Source organism: Tachypleus tridentatus, chromosome 3, assembly GCF_004210375.1.
Source record: "Tachypleus tridentatus isolate NWPU-2018 chromosome 3, ASM421037v1, whole genome shotgun sequence".
In the NCBI taxonomy this organism is placed as follows: Eukaryota; Metazoa; Arthropoda; class Merostomata; order Xiphosura; family Limulidae; genus Tachypleus; species Tachypleus tridentatus.
In genome coordinates, this window is record NC_134827.1 from 14,290,411 (window position 1) to 14,297,793 (window position 7,383).

The 7,383-nt window shown below is 34.7% G+C and overlaps 1 long non-coding RNA gene across 1 annotated transcript in view; it reads right to left on the reverse strand.

Annotated features, from left to right (window-relative positions):
* LOC143246018 (uncharacterized) overlaps positions 1-4,005 on the reverse strand; it is a 71,067-nt gene extending 67,062 nt beyond the window's left edge. The window contains exon 1 of the long non-coding RNA XR_013025727.1: positions 3,911-4,005. This is a non-coding gene — a long non-coding RNA (uncharacterized LOC143246018). The remainder of the gene's footprint in view (positions 1-3,910) is intronic.
* Positions 4,006-7,383: the final 3,378 nt, after the last annotated feature.

Here is a 7,383-nt window from a genome sequence, read left to right on the forward strand (position 1 = left end):
GACCAGAGGGTTAAGGCACTCGACACGTAATCTGAGCGTTGCGGGTTCGAATCTCCGTCACAAAGTAACATTAAGAACTATCTGTGTGGGTCCAGCATGACCAGGTGGTTAAGGCACTCGACACGTAATCCGAATGTCGCGGGTTCGAATTCTCCTCACACCAAACATGCTCGCCCTTTCAGCCGTGGGGGAGTTATGATGTGACGGTCAATTCCATTACTCGTTGGTAAAAGAGATGGCGGTGGAGGTGATGACTAGCTGCCTTCCCTCTAGTCTTACGCTGCTAAATTAGGGACGGCTAGCGCAGATAGCCCTCGTGTAGCTTTGCGCGAAACTCAAAAACAAACAAACAATTTTTCTGACTCACCTCAACATTTAACTATTTGTGTTGTGGCTTACCTGCCTACTATGGAGTTTAATTGTCTAATGTTTTAGATTTTAAAATCCATACATGTTTAACATAGATCATATCAGCATATTTTGTTCACTTGAAGTTGTAATGTATGAGAAATCTAAGTAAAATAGAATGGTTTCAGTGCAATATGAACAAACATTTATACTCCTACCTAAATTGTCCTATTATACAATACGATGAAACTGGAATATAAACAATAAAGTGAAATGAGACATTGTTAGTGATTTGCATGTTATCGAAACTTAAACTTTTAAATCTTTATTAAATATAATTGAATTCAAGGCAAAAGTTTTGTGTACGTATTATTAAGGCTAACATGAAGTTGATTATTTAAATGCATTTTAAAAATGTAACCATCTATATTTTCTTCCCTGTTTTAATTCTGTTTCTCTGTACGCATTTTCGTGCTTGTTACTAAAATATATATTTTCTCATTGTTCATAGGCCGTTCACGCACATACCTTCGTATTTTCTACTATAAAAATATCGACGTTGGCGTTGTATTACTGTTGAGTGGCGATAGGCAGGAAAAGGATGTGGAACTGTGCCAACCTCTAGTTAGCATATCAAGAGATCTCTCATCTCTTTTCACTAAAACCTATTGAAAAAAAAAGAATTTTTAAAAAATGGTTCAACCATATGTACAGACTGATCGCTACAATAGGCTCTAAAGCTTAATTGGATTCCTATTTTAAATCACGCCAAAATTCTCACAAGGTGACTTCCTCGTAGGCGTTTTCAGAGTATCTGCACTATTTCTTAATTCTTTCAAAACAAACAGGAATACCTTCGAGACCAGAACTGGAGAGCCTGTTTGCACACTCGTTACTGTATAAAGTATGCAATACTAAAATAACATTTGTACGATGCTCATAATTGACAAGACCAATAACCATCAGAATAAACGTTTATTTATAAATGAAACTATGGTGATTTTCTTTTAAATTCTTTATCATTATTAAGCATAGTTAAAAAATTTATATTAAAAAGACTCATTAAGTAAAAGTTTCACCAAGGTATACATTAATACTTTGGAATTTGTATACATTCATATTAATGTAGCGTTGCGAATACTTCCATATTTGGTATCAGTTACTGCTGAAAGTAAGTATCAGGTTTCTTTGCGTACGAGATGTGTATTTTGTTTAAAAATGAAAAAGAATTATTCGTCGAAATTACTTTAAAATTACTTCATATTATTACGAAAATACAAAATTATAATGACCACAGAAACAATGTATAACACTTAGTCACTGTTTTAATTCATAGCAAGTGCCCTCTGAAAAAACATGGTCGACGTAATTTACTATGAATATATTCAGAAATCACGTACTTCTTCATGTGGTCATGCTACTACTTAAGAGTAGGAATGTTCAAAAACTACTTAATTTAGTGAACCATACCTCGTAAACGTGATTAGAAAGTTCTCTGTGCGCACAGTTTCAGAGTTTTGAGCAGACACTACAGTAGTAAATTATTATTTATTACTGGCCTGTTGCTAATGCCTTTGACACAAAATTTATCGTAAAAAATCCTCACAAACTGTCAATTATAGATGCATTAAATTAGTAATTGATTAAAATTCAGTATAAAAATATGACTGTCTTATGTTGTGCTCTAATGTGAATTTTACTGAATTTTGATAATCCATCATAAACATTTACTAACATTTAAAAACTATTGTAACGCTGCCTCCAAAAACTTCCTTGCACAACCATAGGAATCACACGAGTTGAACATCTTCCCAGAGGAGTGGCAAGAACAGGAAATCTCTCAATCGCTGATGTTCCAGGAGGTCTCGGGCCAATATGACAAAATAGGGGTATTCGAGCCTCTGTAAGAGGCAGACAATGCAGCATCCACTCATCCATCAACAGCCACATGTCCCTTGCCCAGCAGAAGACCTCGCTGTAGTCAAGTGTTCTCAACACTGGATGGAAACCGAATAGTGATAGGTGCACACAAGAAGAAAAAGACTGAAATGTCGTATTTATCATTGTTTTTTTCGTAAAAAGGATGAATCTATAATTTCTAATAAATGATTACTGTAGGTAAATGAAAATGTGATTCTTAAAAAGTAACAACCTTATAATGAACAAAGACTTATAAAATATTTCATGGATTTTTAACAACTTTGGGTACCAAGCATTCATATTGCCGTGGTAAAAAACAAACTGTATTATTAAAAGTATATAAAGTCTTGTGCACGATGTTTATGTACTGTTCTATATTAATGTTATTCTGTATATGCATGGAGTAGTTGTTAAGTAATGTTCGAGTAGTAACAGCGGAGGCAGCGTATGATCGGACAAATATGTAAAAGTGGTTATTCTGGTCTGAATAAAGTAATAACAGAGGAGGTAGCGTATGATCGGACAAATATGTAAAAGTTGTTATTCTGGTCTGAATAAAGTAGTAACAGAGGAGGTAGCGTATGATCGGACAAATATGTAAAAGTTGTTATTCTGGTCTGAATAAAGTAGTAACAGAGGAGGTAGCGTATGATCGGACAAATATGTAAAAGTTGTTATTCTGGTCTGAATAAAGTAGTAACAGAGGAGGTAGCGCATGATCGGACAAATATGTAAAAGTTGTTATTCTGATCTGAATAAAGTAGTAACAAAGGAGGTAGCGCATGATCGGACAAATATGTAAAAGTTGTTATTCTGGTCTGAATAATTTAGTAACAGAGGAGGTAGCGTATGATCGGACAAATATGTAAAAGTTGTTATTCTGGTCTGAATAAAGTAGTAAGAGAGGAGGTAGCGTATGATCGGACAAATATGTAAAAGTTGTTATTCTGGTCTGAATAAAGTAGTAACAGAGGAGGCAGCGTATGATCGGACAAATATGTAAAAGTTGTTATTCTGGTCTGAATAAAGTAGTAACAGAGGAGGTAGCGTATGATCGGACAAATATGTAAAAGTTGTTATTCTGGTCTGAATAAATTGTTTTGATCATTCGTTCGTTAAAACATACAACAAACACACTTGTTTTGTATAAAAGGGTGCGATTTTGGTATAAATTTAGAATGAAAGCAACACTTTGTTCAAACAATTTCTCTGTACTTGGTGAAAAGTCATTCCTTGTCATGCGCCAGACGTTATAGGTCGTCAAATTTTCCATCTCTATAAATGGTGTGAAGAAAACGGACTTTGCTAGAACTGTATAGTACGATCAGTGTACTGTATCCAGAATCCTGAAACGTCATCAGACTACTGAAAACTTTGTTCCAGGAAAGTCTACTGGTATACCCCGAACGACTACTGCCTGACATGACCGTGTTTTGGTCAGGTCAAGGTAAAAAAAAAAGTCTTACAACACCTTACAATATGAATGTAATGAGCACATGTATTCCAGGATATTCAGAAGAACAATAAATATGAGGCTGATAAAAAAAAAGGTTATTTTGCAAAAAGGGCTATCTGCAAACCAATATTAACTAAAATTCACTACCGTCTCTATGTTACTTGGGCAAGAGAGCATGACACTTACCGTTATAACACTGGTAACATGTCATCTTTTCAGATGAGTCCTGTTTCTGGCTTGTTGAAACTGACAATACGATTCGTGCTTGTCGTTTGCCTGTAAAGCACACGAGGGAAAACGACAACTAGAACGCAGATTGCATAATGAGTAGCTTTGTACTTAACAACAGACAAACATAAACATATACATCGATAGACTCCTAATGTCAATAACCAATTACGTATTTTTCTAGCATCATCCTCTGATTTATTTGTTGTACAAACTGTACCACATTCTAATACTAAACGTCTACTACCTACGTTCTGTCATTATAAAAAAAAAGGAAACCTAACATAACGTTGCTGCCTCAGTTAATTAATGCATAAATAATATTCACACGACATTGACATTGGTATAATATGTTGCTATGCTAACAATAAATTGTAAAGTATCAGAATTTACATTTTTCTAAGTGTTCAAGTCACACTCACAAATTAAATGTTAACATGTATAAACAATCTATTTTGCTTTGTTTGTTTATTTTGGATTTTTCGCGCAATGCTACACTATGGCTGTCTCTGCCAGCCATTCCTAATTTAGTAATGTAAAACTAGAGGGAAATGAGCCAGACATCACCATCCGCCGCCAAATCTTGGGGTACTCTTTTACCAACAAATAGTAGGAGTAACCGTAAAATTATACCCATCGGCTGAAAGAGCAAGCATGTTTGATGTGACTGGGATTCGAATCCCAAACCCTCAGGTGACGAATCGATCGCCATAACCGGCCATGCCGAGCCTCGTGTGTAATGCATTATTTTATTCGAGGACGCATATAGCTTTCCTTGTGAACACATTTTTATATACAAGCCACCAAATATCCTTTTTTTTATTGCATTCCCATCTGATATTTACCGTAATATGACATGTCGTAAAAACGTTTGTGTTATGGACATCCTAACTCTTAGTCTCTTGTATGCCCTCCCAAAGGATAAGCAATAAAAACATTAAACTACCATGATTTCATCAGTAGCCGCGAACACAATGGAATATTTTGTTTCGTAGATATTGTCCATATATATTTATATACAACATTTCCACATGAATGATCTGTTAAACTGTTAATAGCACATATCGAGTTCGCAGAATCTTCCCTTTACGTCACAAACATGGTAAATTTTATTTTTTTTAAAGATAGCTTGATAAAACAAAACTTAATAAAAATGGTAAAAAATTATAAATTGCAAGTTAAAGCAATAATCTATAAACGGTAAGTCTATATATTTGCAACCCTAAAATCAGGAATTCGATTCCCCTCGGTGGACAGAACAGAGGGCCCTATTTGGCTTTGCTATAAGAAAAACACGCACAGAGAGATCCAAGTTATGTTCAGATGTACTAAGATTTCAATGTTAAACATCATCTTATCCAGAAATAATAAATTGGTATCTCGTACAATTAATTTTATTTGTTGAACTTTACTCAAAGACATTTGAGTATGTACAAAGAAGACAAACAGTCAACAACGCTAACCCTCAACTTTTAGTCTGCTTTACTCAAATAGTGGGATTTTACCATCTCTTTTAAAACTCATCTACGACCACAAAGTAAACAGCGCGTTTTCCCGCAACGCGACGTAAATCCTAGATTTTATAACTCAGTCCATCACACTAACCATCATAGCACACTAAGTAACGTTTGCACACCTTCGTGTCTGAACGCCGTTTTTTAAATTTTTCATGCCACATAGTATATACTGTCTAAACATTCTGCAGTTAGGTATAAAATATCATAACAGTGTCCATCTGGGTAATGGTACCCTAGATTTTAACTTTATAAGTTATTTAGCTGACAGATGAGCCACCAAGTGAAAACATAAATATCGTAAGCTAATATATTTGAAATTAAATATTAACAACAAGTAGAAATGCTCTTTTTTTCTCTTATTTTCCACTGCCACAACAAACGTTTTACTAAAAGTCTGGCACGTAACAATATTGGACATTTCTTGGCCTGGTCAACAGGCATAAACATAACGTGATGGCAAAAAAAAAAAAATAGAGAGAAGTTTAAAACAATTGATCTGTTTAAAGCATCCTAAAACCTCGAATCTTGTATCAGCAGCAACTGGAGATAGTGGAAAAAAAATATATAGCTTATCTCAGCGCTTAGGGACTAATTAGGGTACAAATACAAAACATGGATTCCTCTTACTCAAACTGAAAGCTAGGTAGTGTGGCCAATGCTGGGCTGAAAGCATATATCATCCTGACAATCTACGATAAAGCAAGCGAAAATAGTTGATAAAAGGATTTGGAGATGTGTTTCAGACCATTGACTGTTTGAATGACAAATACCACATCAGAATATTTCACCCTGTCACGCATAAGGAAAGGTAGCTGCTACACATAAAGAAATACTGAGTTAAGAAGTGAAGTGAATGATGGAAGAAAAAATAATGGCACCATGAAATAAGCCTACAAACTGATTGGGAAACTCACTGATCATAGTTGGAAAGGCTAGTGAAAGTGTCACAGTATACGGTTCGATCCAAAGAACTTGAATCAGGAAACTTAAATAGAGCATGCGCTCTCAAATAATTTAGCAAGTAGGCTAAATAAAATCTATGTATTCAGTATTTTAGACGTCATTACAAGATTTTAGAAAATTCTGCTAGCTGATTGAAGTAGTCGACTCACACTATCTGAGACGCCATTCGAACGGTTTAAGTTATTACGTTTGCCTTTTGGAATTAGCACTAGAATTTCTATAGCAAAAGTATTAAAGTTTCTCACACAAACAGAAAAATTATGTACAAGAAACTGTGGCTATGAAAGTTCCCATCCTTATAATAATAAAAATTGGTCTTTATTGAGTGTCATCACAAACTATTAGATTTAATTATGAAAAAGCAAACAAACCAGTAAATAATACCACTCCCCGAGAACTCAGCTAAACCCATATAATGAATGCAGATCAGAGGGGAGAAGTAGAATCCCAGGTCTTTAGGTTAAGGAAAAGCCTACTATTTTTCAAATGAAAACTGAATCAAATAAGAGAATAAACGCTTTGAATAGCGAAATCATGCAGAAGGTGAAAACCATGATAAAGAATGACTGAGCAGACGTAAAAAACAAAGTACTGTATGAAATCAAAGATGAAAGCAACAAAGTACTGTATGAAAACAAAGAGTATTTACTACATGCATAGATAGGAACTCACTGAATATGATGGATACAAAATAATTATACAAACGTCAAGTGGAAACGAAATTCTGAAAATGTTTCATTAGAGTCACTGAAGTAGAGAAAAAACAAGCAGAAAGCAAGAGATATAATTGTTTGACTTTGGATCTCAGCTCAGATTAAAGGTTTTATCTCACACTCTTCCATTTGTATGTCAAACAGAAATAGGATACAAAAGAAGCCACTAATAAATCATGAATTGCTAATTAGCCCCTGATAGATTGTTACTACTGATCTATTTCAATGAGAAGAGGTG